General features: G+C 43.9%; 1 protein-coding gene across 1 annotated transcript in view; it reads left to right on the forward strand.

Moving 5' to 3' along the window:
• LOC149206334 (cysteine-rich receptor-like protein kinase 42) overlaps positions 1 to 16,158 on the forward strand; it is a 115,304-nt gene that overhangs the window by 33,584 nt on the left and 65,562 nt on the right. The window lies entirely within an intron of this gene.

Genomic DNA, 16,158 nt, shown 5'->3' on the forward strand with positions numbered 1-16,158 from the left:
GTGCAAGGCAGACATTACACTTGATGCAGTTCCAGCAAGACAAGGTCAAAATACTTAACTTCCCTTCTCACTTTTCCCTAAAGATTTCACTAATTCCCCCTAAGTATTAAGGTCTTTGAAAATTAAAGGGGCTCAAAGCATTTCTTTGACCTCTGGAGGGACCAGACCCTCGACCCAATAATTTAAAAAACCCTAAAGTACTTAAAATTATCATTCATTCACTTTCATAAGTCTTTTCCTAAGTAAAATCCTATTTTACTTAGGAAAATACACAATATTATATAAAATCCCCTTTTCACTTAAGCCTAAGTTAAATATTCATTCTAAATGTTTTACTTAGCGCTTATTTACATTTCATGTCATATTAACTTCTACACTTATATTATATAAATCCCGCCCTATTTTACCCTTTTCCGTATTATTTAATTATATATTAAAATCCCCAAATTATTATATACCCCACCTTGGTTAATTATAACCATAAACACAGTTAAAAAGGGATTAATGGATTAATCTGAGATTCATTAATAACCTAATCTCCCCACTCCGCAAAATGGGATTAATTAACCCCTAAGGTTAATTAAGAACCTCCCCACCATTCACAATCACCCCGATATGATTTATTAACTTGTTAATTAAATCGGGCCCGCCGTAGTTAAAGTTTCACCGTACCTCACTTCTCGTCCACCGTCCGATCCCATCCCCATCATCCGACGGTTGTTATTAATATCGCACCCCCCTTGGTGACCACGCATTAATGCACGATCACCATGCGGTTTTCCTCTCGTACCTCCACCACGCGTCATGAAATAAGTGGGATCGCTGTCCCCCTGTCAAATACCACCCGATCCCAAAAGCGGTGCGATCACATATCGCTTACCACCCTCCACATACGACAAAGTGTCATGTCGTGCTTACGTCATCCCCGAATAAAAATAAACCCCGCCAACCCTGATTTTGTTATTAAAACTGATGAAATGTCGTTTTCATTGTTTCATAAGACAAACTGTGTTCCCATGAAAAGCAACGTCCAAGTCAACCATTGAAGCTTTTCAACCGCCACCTGGTCAAAAAATTTGCAGCAACGTCGTCCGGAACCTGTTATCCATCTTGCCATTGCACTGTTCACTTCCCCAATACAGGTATTTTCCCATTTCCACTGAAACCAAGCAAGTTTTGATTTCACACTGAATATTACACAGAAAAGGACCAATTTCACTATAAATTCAGTCTTTGTTTCACTATACAGGTTCCCAAAACTGTTGTTTTGACTATTTTTCACAAAAAACCCAAATTCCATTTTTGAATCCACAAGAACCAGAGATGGAAACCCCTATAGCTCTGAATGTTGTACCCATGAACGTTCCTCACAAAGATTTAGATTATCTGCCTCTGGCCGATAAAGATTTTTAGATAAAAGACTTATCCGATAATGAAAACCACCTTAAGATCTTTTTCCAGGCCAGAGATAGTTGTCTGAATGGCTCTGACATCTTAGGACTGTGGGAATCCAGCGTTCCCATATACTTCCTCCCTTCAGTAAATGTTTTCCTAGATATCATTCATCACTGCTGTGCCAATTATGACCCTAACCAAAGAGCAGTCATGTCCCCAAGTCAAACAGTCCTTTTTCCCATAACTGCTCAATCCATCAATGAAATGTTGCAATTCCACTCCAGTCAAGCTCTCACTCCCATTTCTATGGGATACTTACTTGAGAAATCTTCCCAATTGTCTCAATCAGAACTGACTCGCATCTGTCAGATGTTCATGGACCCTAAACATCAGCCTAAAGGCCCACCTCCTTATCTGCAGACTTTCTTTACAGATACAAGAAAACTTATTGTTGATATGATAGCCTCAATCATGGGATTCAACTCCGGAGAGTATGTTGATGAGGTAACCTTAGTATTGTTGTCAATTTTTACTCTTGGACAGCCCCCTGCTGTTAAATATGATTATGCCTCCTATATTGCCAATAAAATCTATGACCAATTCCTAAGACTGGATAATGAAGGAGTCTTTAAATACACCACTTTCATCTATCATCTTATGTTGTATTATCAATCAAACAACTTCCCTTTCCATGTCAAGAAACTTGACACCAGAGGCAATCCAAGGTCTGTCATCTTTTGGAGTCCCATCTTCCATAATACCATTGAGTCCCCTTACACCTACAATGAGTTCATTGACCTATTTGTCCATCCAGCAACCACTTTATTGACAGGAGTTTCCCCTCCTAGGATCAATGGTGATATGAAGAAAATCCTCTAGCTCTCCAATCAGTACAGGATAGGTGACTAGTACCTATATAAGAATCACACAGAAATCAGGATTTATGGGTGTGAACTCTATCCTTTTAAGCTACCAAAGTATGTGCCAATGAGACTCTTTGCATTGGAATACTTTAGGCAAATAATAAATTCAGACTTGATTCATTTTTATAATGCCAAGAAGAAAGCTCAGCTTAGAATTAAGAATCAGTTGGGACCTTTTGTCTGCAACACTAGGGAAGCATGGAGGGAAGAAGAAATAATTCTAGAAGATCATCTTAAATTACAAAAGAATTTTGGGTGGAGACCATATGACCCTAACAGCATTATATGTGATAGAAGAATGAAGAACAGATTCTCACCATATATTCACCATAGGATTCCAGAAATTGAACAATATGCAAATATGGATGAATGGAGGGAAGGAACCCTAGTAGAGCATGATAGTGAATAGGTCAATTTTGAGAAAGTTATGGGAAATCTTGAGAAAAAACTTGACTTGGATTCTTTTGGGTAGGTACCATTTACGTTATCTCAAAGATCAGGAGTTGGTGCCTCCAGTGTTGGAACCTCTCAGCAACCTTTACATGAAACAAGTACACCAATCACAGAAACATTAAAGGGAAAGGAATTAGAGACCAGCTTTCAACACACTGAACAACGTACAATGTCCAAGCACCCTGAAACTTCTAGATAACAGGCTCAAATACATACTTCTCCCACTCAGACCAATATGGAAGAGCCTCCAGTTTTGCAAACTCCTCTAAATGAGGAAAGAAATAAAAAGAGAGATAGGGAAACAACTACCCCTGCCAGTGAACCATCAGGACAGCCTGGAATAAAGAGACAAAGACTAAATCCCCTTTCAAAGGAGGAATTTGCAGAAGAAATTACAGATAGTCAGAGGGAAGAAAGAGTGGAAAGCTAGCAAACTTTCCCAGCAGGAGGAACATCCACTAGCTCTCAGAGGCAGGAGCTAGAAAGACAGTGAAGTGTAGAGATATCTTCTTTCAAGCCACCAGGCACTGATGCCTCAGATATTAATAAAACATTCACAAAAATAAAGGCCAGGAATGATCCATTGAGGCTGCAGGTTTATAACCAATATTTAAAGATAGCTCCTACAAATCAATAGAGATTGATGTCAGCCTATGACATCAAAGAAGGCAAGATGATAATGAGCTATTTCAAGCCCAAAATGCAGCATCCTAAATCAATAGCAAATTATCTCAGAACAAATTTTGAAGTCATGGCAAAGGATATTCATCCCTTGGATCAAATTGAGTTGCATAAACATACTGGAGAAATGATTTACTCAACCTTGACTGGTAAGGCAATGATGGCCCACAGGTTGCAAAATTCTTTGGATAATACTACTACTCAACTACACTTGGAAAAGGCCTCCTCTCAGGCCAAAGATAATAGAATAAAATCCTTAGAAGAAATAATTATTGGATTGGGTCATGATCCCAAAGATGCAAAGGCTATAGAATCCTTGATAAAAAAAGAAAGATGAAGACATTGCTGCCCTAAGGAAGCAACTAAAACTGCCATCTTCAAGGCATCCACAAACTAATGAGGTTATAAAGCAAAAATCTGAAGAAGAGCTGATGGATTTGCTATTAAAGCTCAATGAAGGATTGAATGATACTAAACAAGCACTTGAAAAAGAATTGAAGGACAAGCAGGGAGAGTCGACTTCCCATCCTCCCAAGGTGATACCAGTAGTATCAACAACAGTCCCATCAACTCTTGGAGCACCATTAGAACCAAATATTCCAGCAGTCACAGCAGAGGCAGTTACAGGTACAGCAACAACAGGAATGGCAGGAGTAGCACAGGGCAGCACTGCTAATTTGCGCATAGAGGAGTTAATCAAATCAATGGAGGACCTAAAACTACAAGTTTCATAACTAAATAAAGTAAAGGAGCAATATGCCAAAATAGAACGAAGCTATGATCTCTCAAAGATAAATGTTTCAGAAAAGACAAGAGAGATTAAAGTGTTAGAAAACAAAGTGAAATCATTGGAAAAAGATCTTACTTTTGACAAGCCTCTGTCAGAAATCAAGAAAATTCTTTGGAACAACATCACACAATCAATAAATGATGCTTGGCCATCAATTCAAATAATTTTTGAGCAAATTGATTTAGTGAAACTAGCTCAAGAAGAAATTCAGAAGACAAGGGCAGAATTAGGAAATATGCCTGAAGAAGCCAATAATCTCATACAGTTTTTGAATACCAGGAATAAGTACCAGCTTGAAGAGTTGGGCATTCAAGATAGAACAGGGACAATTTTGGAGATTAAAAGGGTTTTTACTAAAAGAACTCTGATGCAGAACTTAGAGAGAAGGTGCCATGACATGCAGGAAGAAATCAATGCCTTCATGAAGAGATTTAATGTTTTGCAGAGTAAAGGTTTGCCAAGTCCTCTAGTTATTCATGATAAACTAATGACTCATAAAGACTATGTGGAGAAATTGAATAAGTATGCAGGCAACCAAGCAGGTTCATCAACAAGTGCATCAGGAATAAAAGCATTGCCTACAGGCAGAGTGCTCTATGACAATCTGGAGAACTTGTTCTATGTTGAGCATGAGATAAAGCACTTGTTCCCAATTCAGCCTACTTTTTTCAGGTATACAGAAACTGATGAGACCCTGAGGAAACTTCAAAAAAACAGATTGCCTGAACCAAAATGGTGGGAAGACATCTTAGAAATTTTGTAAAATTATCCGTAGTGAAATGTAAATTTTGGTTATTTATTGTATTAAATAATGGTAAAGAAGATGAACAGAGATCAAACAGGTCGAAGTGTATCAAAACAGATAAAGAGTATTAGTAGGTGGATCAAAATAGAGCAGCCATCACATAATTGCACCAAAGACAACAAGAGGCCAAATCATAGGGCCTAACTCCAGCACATTCTCAAGAATAGGGACTGCAAACCATTCGGTTACCTTATCTATCATCTACGAGGTATTCTGGCCCTATTTTCTTGAAATATATGATTATTCATCTCAGTTTATATCTCACTTTGTTATGAGATATTTTTTGTATAAATACTCCCTCAATTGGAGCATTGAGGGTGGATTCTTAGACATTGTTGTAATACTGATTATTTTGGAATAAAGTGTTGTTGGACCAAATTTTGTATGGTTTGCTGGATAAAGAATTGATGCAAAGGACTTTCCACAGATTTCTTGAATCAAACACCGGATCAATAAGTCCTCTATACCTTATGTTTTAAATTTTTCCTTGTTTATTATATCATCTAGTTTCGCATCTGAATGATAAGCGAAAAAGAGTAATTTGGAATATGCTTGATTGCACTCTGTTTTCAATCGTTATTGTTATCTATGTTTTCTTCTAAATTAAGATAAACAGTGAAATCTTAATTTCTCCTGTTTTCTAGTTCGTCCATTTTGATCATTTAGTAAAGAATACTTAACTGCTCTTTATTAGTAATCATTCAAGTTCCCTCTTTAAATAGACTGAAGGATTCTTAACTGCCCTTCACCCATTTTCAGCCCATTCCATCTATTCCAAGTTGTTATTTGTTCCCTCTTTGACCATCTGGCCCTGTGCAACCATATTTTGTTAAGAAACCAAATCCAGTTAAGCCATCTTCTTTGACTCCATTAGCCCAATGGCCTAAGCTACTTAGTTTTACCCCTCTACTATTGAATCTCACCACCCAACCTCAAACAAAACCCTTAAACTTCATAACTAGCCTAATATATTTCAAAAAAAAGCTAAAACTTAAAGAGAGAGCCCTCTCTGGGCGCAGATTGGCTAGATTCTGTACCTAAAAGTTGGTTTGTGGTTACCTCGGACCCCTTTCCTCTTCCCAGCAACTTCAAGGAAAATTTGAGTGATAACATGACCACCATCAATTAAGTTTCTCTTTGTCAAATTCTGTCGAATGGCATTTTGTTTTGATAATGCCATCCTCTAAATTAGCTCCTGGTGTAATGATTTCTCTGCTTTCTTTTGAAGTTTCACTAGGTTCTTGATTGCTGGTAATGACTACTTCAAAATCTTCAACTTTACTTTTCTTCGTCATAACATTCTCAACAGATTTATTCTTAGGCATTGTTACTTTTGGTCTTTTACGGCTCTTCTCTGTTCCAATGTCATCTTCAGTAATGGCAACATATGCTTCACTGTCAGTTTCAACTTCATCGTCCTCAAAAGTAACTTGTCTACCCTTGCTAGATTTATCCACTAGAGACCTTTTTTTCTGATCCTTTGGATGTAGTTTTGTAGCAGCATCAATTACTACATTTTGCTTGTTTTCCATATCTTCTTCTGACACTGAGTAAACACTGCTGACAACTTTCATGATATCATGCTCTATGAAATGAATGCTTCCCAACCTAATTGAACAACTTTCAACAAAATTCTACCAAACAAAATATCATATGTCAATAAAAACAAAGTTAAAAAAATATAGCGAGACACTTTCAAGAACGCAAAATACAAATATAAATAACAATACTTACAATGTTTTGTTTCATCTCATTTACGATTTATTTACACAACTTTGTAGATACCTCTCTCATGTCATACAATGAATATGATAGTCGGTGTTTAATCCTTTCATATGACTTGGGAGCTTTTGTAAGTATGTAAACAACTTTAGTGTCCGGTACCGAACACATATCTATGACTCTTCCCATCACCTCATAAATTCCATTATCATTCGGTATATCAATATATAGATATATATTCACATTTTAGCTTTCTCTTTCTTTCACATATCAGACTTTTGATGGAAATTTCACTTCTTTTGAATTCTTCCAGTATGAAATCATCTTCTTATCATTTGAACCACTTGAAATATTTGTAGCCATGAGCTCAGGTGGAGTTTGTTCACCAATATTTTTTGAAGATGCACCTTTAAGAGTCTTTGGTCCAGAAAGATTCATAGAAATCTTCTTTGATGCCATTTTCCTGAAAAATAGAAACACATAAATCAGTAAATAATGAAAACATATTAACTTAAATTAACAATGAAAATATATCATAAATTTTTTATTTGTATAATCAGATAATTGAAATTAAAAAAAATTAACTCTAAGAAAATCGCCCGCCACCCTTCGAGCAAGCGGGCTGCCGGGGTGGCGCGGGGGAGGCTGTGGGAACAACTTCTACCATTTCTCCTCACATTGATCTCCTTCTTCGTCTTCAATCTACCCCTCAAGGGGGAGGTTGAGGGGTAGATTGAAGACGGAGAAGGAGATCAATGGGGCGAGAAATTGTAGGAGTTGTTGCCACAACCTCCCCCCGTGCCACCCCGGCGGCCCGCCCGCCCGCGTGGAGGCTGCCAGGGTGGTACAAGGGGCTGCCACAGCCTTCCCCCTACGCCACCCAGGTGGCCTACCAGGCGGGGTGGCATGAGGGGGGCTATGGCAACAACTTCTACCATTTCTCCTGATATTGATCTCCTTCTCCATCTTCAATCTACCCCTCAGCGTCCCCCTTGAGGTGTAGATTGAAGACGGAGAAGGAGATCAATATCAGGAGAAATGATAGAAGCCCACCAACACCACCCCATCCATCAGCGGAATGGCCGCGGGCAGACGGGCAGGCCACCATGATGGCACAAGGTGGGGTTGCAGCAGCTCCCCACCACGCCACCCCAGTGGCCCAACCACCCCCCGGGTGTGGCTGGGCAATTCTCGGATTCGCCCAGCCACCCCCGGCGGGCGGGCAGGTCAGTGCCGAGTGGGTGGGCGGGCGAGCAACCCCCTGCATGGGCGGGTAGGTGGGTGGGCGGGAGGGTGGGTGAGCGGGAGGGTGGGTGAGCGAGGACGGGCGGGAGGGCGGGCGAGGGTGGGGCGGGAGGGCGGGCAAGGGCGGGGTGGGAGGGCGAGCGAGGGCGAGGCGAGAGGGCGGGTGAGAGGGCGGGTGAGGGAAGGCGGGTGAAGGGGGGAGGGCGGGCGGGTCGGGGAGGGCGGGCTGGGCGGGCAGGGTTGGTGGGCAGGTGAGGGTGGCTGGGCATGGGCAGGGTGGGCGAGTGAGGGTGGGCGGGGTGTGTGGGCAGGTGATGGTGAGCGGGGTGGCTGGGCAGGGGCGGGCATGGGCGGGGTGGGCGGGAGAGGGCGAGAGAGGGCGGGCGGGGTGGGTGGGAGAGGACGGGTGGGGTGGATGAGCGTGGGCGAGCGTGGGCAGGGTGGACGAGGTGAGGGTGGGCGAGGGCGGTGTGGGAGGGAGAGGGCGATGTGGGAGGGAGAGGGCGGGTGTGGGTACGCGAGGGCAGGCAGGCGGCAGGGTGGGCGTGGGTGGGGTGGGCAGGCTAGCGGGGGAGGGCATGTTAGGGCAAGAGGGTGAGCGAGGGTGGGCAAGTGGGAGGGTGGGCTGGCGAGCGGGTGGGGCTGCGGTGCCCACCCCGCACCACCTCAGTGGCCCGCCCGCCCGACCGTGGGGGTTGGGCGATTCCGAAATCGCCCAGCCCCCGCGGCGGGCGGGCGGGCCACTGGGGTGGTGCGGGGTGGGTACCGCAGCCCCACTCGGAACCCGCCCGGCCGCCCGACCGTGGGGGTTGGGCGATTCCCGGGATTTGCCCAACCCCTGTGGCGGGTGGGCGGGTTGCCGGGGTGGCGCAGGGTGGGCGCCGCCCGCCCACCCGCCCACCCTTGCCCGCCCTCCCGCCCTCACATGCCCTCACTTGCCCACCCACCCTCCCCCTGCCGCCCTCCCCCACCCGCCCGCACCCGCCCTGCTGCCAGCCCGCCCTCACCCGCCTTCCCTCGCCCGCCCATGCCCGCCCTCTCCCTCCCATGCCCGCCCACGCCTGCCCTCTGCCTCCCACGCCCGCCCTCTCCCACCCACGCCGCCCTCGCCTACCCTCACCCGGCAACTACATCGACGCCCACCCGCGCCCGCCCACCTCGCTCGCCCTCTCCCGCCCTCTCCCGCCTACCCCGTCCACGCCTGCCCACCCTGCCCACTCCCGCCCCCGCCAAGCCACCCCGCCCGCCCTCACCCGCCCAGCCCGCCCGCCCTCACCCGCCCACCCACCCCGCCCACCCAGCGCACCCTCACCCACCCTCCCCGACCCGCCTGCCCTCCTGCCCTCACCCACTTGCCCTCACCCGCCCTCTCATCCGCCCTCCCACCCTCCCTCACTTACCCTCCTGCCTTGCCCGCCCTCACTGCCCTCCCACCCTGCCCCACCCTCGCTCACCCGCCTCGCCCGCCCCCACCTGCCTGCCCGCCCACCCCGCCCCACCTGCCCTCGCCCTCCCTCGCTCACCCGCCCTCCCGCCCGCCCACTCACCCACCCACCTGCAGGGTTGCCCACTCGATGCCAACCTGCCGACCCACTCGCCGGGGGTGGCTGGGCGATTCCGAGAATCGCCTAGCCACCCTCGCGGGGCGGGTGGGCCGCCGAGGTGGCACGGTGTGGAGCTGTTGCAACCCCACGTTGCACCATTATGGTGGCCCGCCCATCCGCCCGCAGAGGTTGTGCAATTCTCAGAATCGCCCGCCACTCCGTGGATGGATGGGGTGGTGTCGATGGACTTCTACCATTTCTCCTGATATTGATCTCCTTCTCTGTCTTCAATCTACCTGTCAAGGGGGACATTGAGGGGTAGATTGAAAACGAAGAAGGAGATCAATATCAGGAGAAATGGTAGAAGTTGTTGCCGCAACCCTCCTCATGCCACCCCGCCTGGCAGGCCACCTAGGTGGCACAGGGGGAAGGCTCTGGTAGCCCCCCGTACACCCTGGCGGCCTCCACGCGGGCGAGCGGGCTACCAGGGTGGCGCGCAGGGAGGCTGTGGCAACAACTCCTACAATTTCTTGCCCCATTGATCTCCTTTTCCGTCTTCAATCTACCCCTCAGCCTCCCCCTTGAGGGGTAAATTGAAGATGGAGAAGGAGATCAATGTGGGGAGAAATGATAGAAGTTGTTGCCACAACCTCCCCCCGTGCCATCCCAACGGCCCGCCTGCCTGCGGGGTGGCGGGCGATTTTCTTAGTGTTAATATTTTTTTAATTTCAATTATCTGATTCCTGGAATCCCCCAACCCCCGCGGCCGGGCAGGCGGGCCGTCGGGATGGCGCGGGGTGGGGCTGCGGTGCCCAACCCGCACCACCCCAGCAGCACGCCCGCCCGGCCTCGGGGGTTGGGCAGGCAGGTGAGGGCGGGCGGGTGGGTAGGTGAGGGTGGGTGAGGGCGGGCGAGGGTGGGGTGGGCGGGCAAGGGAGGGTGGGTGAGGGCGGGGTGGGCGAGCGAGGGAGGTCAGGTGAGGGCGGGGGCGGGGTGGGCGAGCGGGGGCGGGGGGGGTGGACGAGAAGGGGCAGGGTGGGCGGCCGAGTGGTGGGCGGGCGAGGGAGGGTGGGTGGGTGAGGGCGAGGGAGGGAGGGCGGGTAAGGGCGAGTGGGCAGGTGGGCGGAAGAGCGAGTGGGGTGGGCGGGCACAGGCGGGCGAGTGAGGGTGGCAGGCGGGAGGGCATGGGACGGCAGGAGGGCGGGTGAGGGCGGGCGGGTGTGGGCGGGTGAGGGTGGGCGAGGGAGGATGGGGTGGGCGGGTGAAGGAGGGCAGGCGGGTGGGAGGGTGAGTGAGGGCGGGGCGGGCAGGTGGAAGGGCGGGGCGGGCGGGCGAGGGCAGGGTGGGTGAGTGGGGGCAGGCGGGCGGGAGGGTGCGGGTAGGCGAGGGCGGGGTGAGAGGGCAGGTGAGGGTAGGGTGTGAGGGCAAGAGGGAGGGGGTGGTCGGGCAGGTGAGGGCAGATGGGCGGGAGGGGGTGAGCGGGTGGGTGGGGCTGCGACGCCCACCCCGGCGGCTCGCCGGCTCGCCGCGGTGGTTGGGAAATTCTGAGAATCGCCCAAACCCCATGGTGGGCAGGTGGGCCACCAGGGTGGGCGCTACAGCCCCACCCGCCCGCGCCCCCCCCCGCCCTCCCTGCCCACCCTGTGCCACCCCGGCGGCTCGCCCAGGGTGGTTGTTGGGTGATTCCGAGAATCGCCCAACAACCGTGGGCGGGCCGCCGTGGTGCCGCGAGGTGGGCTACCATCATGAGTTTTTTCGGACCCACCATGCTCACAATGGACGTATTGGTTAATTTGGCTCAGAAAAAATATTAATTTACAAAAAAAAAATCTACTTCATTAAACTAATTTAATATGAAAATTTTCAAGGAAAAAAATTTAACTTACCTTTCAATTGTGAGAATTCTTCGTTGAATATATTGTTGATAGCAATGTAGCTGCTCCACAAATTCACAAGTCTTTCAACAAACTTCAAAAAACCTTGATGTGATGTGAGTAATAGTGATAATGGAATTTAGTATATAGGTGAAATTACGGAGATGTTTTACCGTACGGTTAATGTGGGATAATTTTTTTTTTTTTAATTTAACATGTTAATTTTTTTATGGCGACGAAGGAAAATATGATAAAGTGAATATTATAAAATTGTTTTACAGCGGAGTGAATGTGGGATTAATTTATTTTAGAATGTATTATAAAAATTAAAAAAAACATTCAATTGTTTAGTAAATATTATATAGTTTAGCTATTAAAATAATTAATGTAGAAGTTGTAGTTTACAATTTTAACTTTAATGATTTATTTCATAAAAAAATTTAGTTTGCATTTTTCAATAAATTGTAGAATAAAATAATGAAGGGAAATAAATCTAACAAACTTTTTGGAGGGAAATATTTTCATGAAGCTTTTTGGAGGGAAAATTTCATTCTCTAAGCTATATAATATCTTTAGGAGACTCTCCATTTGTATCATTCAAAATCTTCTATTTGAAAGGGATGGATTGTCTTAATAGTGAACTTTCGATTTATACACCATCAACATCTTCATCGCGTAACAACTCTATTCATATTGATGAATATAGTGGGAATTCTTCCACTATGAATAGAAAGTCAATTCTTCCACTTAGTCTTGATCCTAAGGACTATGAGAGCAGCACTGATGAAAGAGGGGATGGAGAATTTCAAATAAATAAAGAGTCATAGATTCCACTTAGTCCTAATTCTAAGGACTATGAAAGCAGCAGTGATGATGAGCTTGATGACAAATTTCAAAAGAATGGAGTGTCACGGTGTCCACTTAGTCCTAATTCTAAGGACTATGAGAGAAACAGTGATGAAGAGCATGATGGTGAAGTTCAAAAGAATGGAGTGTCACGGTGTCCACTTAGTCCTAATTCTGAGGACTATGAGAGCAGCAGTGTTGAAGAACATGATGGAGAATTTCAAAAGAATGGAGTGTCACAGTGTCCACTTAGTCCTAATTCTAAGGACTATGAGAGCAGCAGTGATGAAGAGCGTGATAACAAATTTCAAAAGAATGGAGTGTCAAATTGTCCACTTAGTCCTAATTCTAAGAACTATGAGAGCAGTAGTGATGAAGAGCATGATGATGAATTTCAAAAGTATGGAGTGTCACGGTGTCCAGTTAGCCCTAATTCAAAGGACTATGAGAGCAGCAGTGATGAAGAGCGAGATGATGAATTTCAAAAGATTGGAGTGTCACAGTGTCCACTTAGTCCTAATTCTAAGGACTATGATAGCAACAGTGATGATGAATTTCAAAAGAATGGAGTGTCACAATGTCCTCTTAGTCCTAATTCTAAGGACTATGAGAGCAGTAGTGATGAAGGACGGGATGATGCACTTAGTCCTAATTCTAATGAGTATAAAGGTAGCAGTGACAAAGGATAGGATGTAGCATCTTCAATAAGTAAATAGTCACATTTTCGACGTAGTCCTAATTCTATGGACTATGAGAGCAGCACTGACAATGCACATGATGAAGAATATCCATTAAACATCGAGTCAAATTTTCCATTCAGTCTGAATTCTAAGGGCTATGACAGTAGCACTGAAGAAGGGGAAGATGAAGAATATCCTCCAAGTCAATATTTGAAAAGCACAGCTGAGCATAGTGTGGATAACATTCCTCTTAATGATGATGAAAATCCTTATACAAATGATGATCCAATGATGGAGATGTTGCTAAGAAATATTATATCGAGGAGTAGGAGCAAACCTTTTCATATCAATGCAAGTTGTTCTAGTTATACAAGGGGTAGAGCAGAATATTTGATGAGAAGAAGTTCTATCAGCGCTCTCATTTCAAGTGAATGTTTCCAAAAAGATTGCTTGAAACATATGGATTTCAAATTTGCATTAGAGAGCAGGAAGAGATATTTGTCAATGAATAAAAGCATGCAGAATTCATATTTAGTTGGGTGCACGCAATCTACATTGTCAGGTTATGATTATCATATTAGGACTTTATTTATATGTATAAAAGCTTTCAAAATGTTTCATTCGATTAGGAATTTTCGTCTCTCGAGAATTCAAGAAAATTTGGAAAAGGATCCCACATTTTATTCAGAAGTACGTCATAAAAGACAGTTTGGGCCATTATCAAACACTGCAATGTCATGGATGAAAGATTTCTTTTCAAAGCATGGAGAGTGTATGCCAAATAGAGAGACAATACATATTTTAGATAATTTTTCAAGACGAGAAATCTACAACTTATACAAAGAATATGCAAAAGGTGCTGAGGGACATGGTCGGGTTATTACATATCAATATTTTGTGAAGGTATGGAAGAAAGAATTCAACAATGCCCATATTCCTAAGAAGACAAGGATGGGGATTTGCAGTACATGTGTTTCTCTTAAATCAAAAAGGGACAAATGTGAAGGGTCAAAAAGAGGTAAGCATTCATAACTTTAACTTTTAAAATTGTATAGTCATCAACTATGAAAACATATTTCTTAATGGCTTTCTTTTATGTTGTGTAAATTCAATTGTCAAAGAACTTCAGGAGCATCGCGAACAACAAACAAATGAAAGGAAGAAGTTGTACAAGCATCGAAATAAGTGTTATGATAATCTGAATAAATATTTGGGTTTGATAATTGATGGTATGGACCAGAAGAAAACACTTTTACCACATTTTGTTCGCACACCCAAAAATTTACAGGAGGAAAATTTTATTTAGTATCACTTGGTCGATTGTATGGTCTTCAATGGGAAAATGTCGCCAAGGGTGTACTTCACAGCTCCAAATATTCATAATGATGCAAATCTGACCATAACCATAATTCATGATGTGCTTTCTCATTGGTCTGGTAATCTTCCTGAAGTTTTGTATCTACAATTGGACAACACTTGCCGTGAAAACAAAAATCAGGTTGTTTTTTGGATATCTAAACATGCTTGTTGAATTGAGAAATTTTCAAAAGGTAAAGGTTGGTTTCCTTCTTGTTGGGCACACTCATGACCATATCGATCAGATGTTCAGTCGTTTTTCAGTCACATTGAGGAGGAAGGAAGTTGGGAGCTTGCCATCACTAATTGAATGTATTAAGAAATCATACATGCCATATCCTACTTTTTATGTGTTGGAAGAAACTGTTGACATGCGAAGGTTTATTCTAGGATCATATGGTGAGGGGAAATGCATTGAACAACTTAATAACATTAGCTTCCAACATCAATTTCGTATCAAAAAAATTGATGGGAAAACACTAAAATGGGGAAAGAAGTATTCAACTACTACAGAATGGGCACCATCATCAGGTTTGTAATTTTTGAAGTTCATTCCAGATCATCCAATATTTGCATCAAAAATATTGTTATTACAATCAGTTGGTGAAGTTCATAATGCACGCAGACAAATTAGAGATATAAATTATTCTGATTGCCTGGAAGAAATTAAAAAATGTATTAGATATACATATGAGTACTTTGACATTGTTGATTCAATTTGGTGGGAGTCATTTTTCAATAATCAAAGTGATATCATTTCAACAATAATAAATGAAGATATACCTTTGAAAAATCCATTTATTTGGCCACAAAATGTGTCAAATGAACATGAGGAAATAAACATTGTTGAACAACAACAATCTCAAGGTATTATTAATTCTTCACAGGCAGAGGAAAGAGAGATGTATATTGGTTCCAGAAGATCTCGTGCACAACATGAAGCCATGGAAGACCTTTACAGGGGTTCAGTACAGGATATTAAGGAGGGTTGCATGATCGTAGTGCTAGCAGATGGAGATCCCAATGGCTATCCATTCTGGGTTGCTAAAGTTATAAAGGTCTTTACAGAAAATGAGGATGTTACAAGTGTTGAAGTACATTGGTATGCCACAAATACACACCCATTCAATGGTGTGTATAAGCCAGAGATGGTAGTTGACAAAAAAAATGGCGGAAAGAGAAAAAGAAAGGGTACAAATATAAAGTGCCACTGCACAGACATATTAAAATTGGAGGATGTTGACATACTTGTTTATGACTTCAATTTATCAAAGAGAGGAAATCTTCGCTTCAAGATGATAGAGATTCTAAAAAGGTTTTTACTAGAAGGAACAGTGTTGAGATGGGAGTCTGCTAAAACCAGTCATAGATCTAGAAGAATTTTGAAACTTGAAATGATGGGCATTGATGTGGACTCAGATGGGGCATTAGTTGATGAAAGAGAAGAAATGGAACATCTTCGTCAGCATCCAGTCACTCATCTGAAGATGTGAATTATGATGGTGTGCAAGAAAATATGAGTGATTTTGAATAATTGTTTAAGACATTTTATATAACTGATGTATGCATTGTATCTTGAAATAAAATTTATGATTTTCACATGGTGTTAAATGAGAAGTTATGAGGCATTTTTATGTTGTTGGATTATATGTCTTAATTATGATAACTTTTATTGTTTAAAATATCTACAATGCAATATTAAATTAGAGATATAATGTATGTTTTATTCAATATACAAATAATGACTTTTGAATTCATTTAGTGATGTAATTTGTTCATAATGTCATGGTTTTTTAATTTTATAGTTGAAAATTTTTCAATTTCTTTTGTATCTAACATGTTAT

This window comes from Pinus tabuliformis, chromosome 1_2, assembly GCF_031772625.1.
Source record: "Pinus tabuliformis cultivar Carrire ecotype Pingquan chromosome 1_2, CPIR1, whole genome shotgun sequence".
Taxonomy (NCBI): Eukaryota; Viridiplantae; Streptophyta; class Pinopsida; order Pinales; family Pinaceae; genus Pinus; species Pinus tabuliformis.